Raw genomic sequence first — 546 nt, forward strand, 5'->3', positions numbered from 1 at the left:
CATTACCGTGGCTGATATTTATCTAGTGTTTGTATGACTTCTGGTACTTTTTGTGACCATTGGTGTCATTGGTTAAAATGTCACAGGTGACACTTAAGTTTGAAGTTTCTAATGCATTTCTGTTTTCATGTTCTTCAAAGCTTGAAATGTCATTGAATTACATTTTAACAGGCTATATTACATGTGTTCAGTTGCTATTCTTGATTTATTGAGGCAAAATTGCGTTCTAGTGCCGATTTTGACCAAAGTAATAGCAACAATGGTATTACTAATTTCTAAGTATATTTCCAATTTGAAAGTATTTAGTTTCTTAAAATATTATTGAATTTCATTTTAGAGTAGGTTATTGTGCTTTTTTGACTGAAAATAATGATATATTATGGACGAAATTGTGATTTGGTGTTGCTTGTGACATAAGTAATGGTTGTCACCGGTCTTATGTCACAAGTCACATTCAGATGCTCTAATTTCCATGTATATTTCTATTTTTGAAGTCTTTGGTTTCTGAAATATTATTAAATTCCATATTTAACTGTGGTTATTACA

This window comes from Berghia stephanieae, chromosome 1 (genome assembly GCF_034508935.2).
Source record: "Berghia stephanieae isolate SIO BIC M18660-M18661 chromosome 1, UCSD_Bste_1.3, whole genome shotgun sequence".
Taxonomy (NCBI): Eukaryota; Metazoa; Mollusca; class Gastropoda; order Nudibranchia; family Aeolidiidae; genus Berghia; species Berghia stephanieae.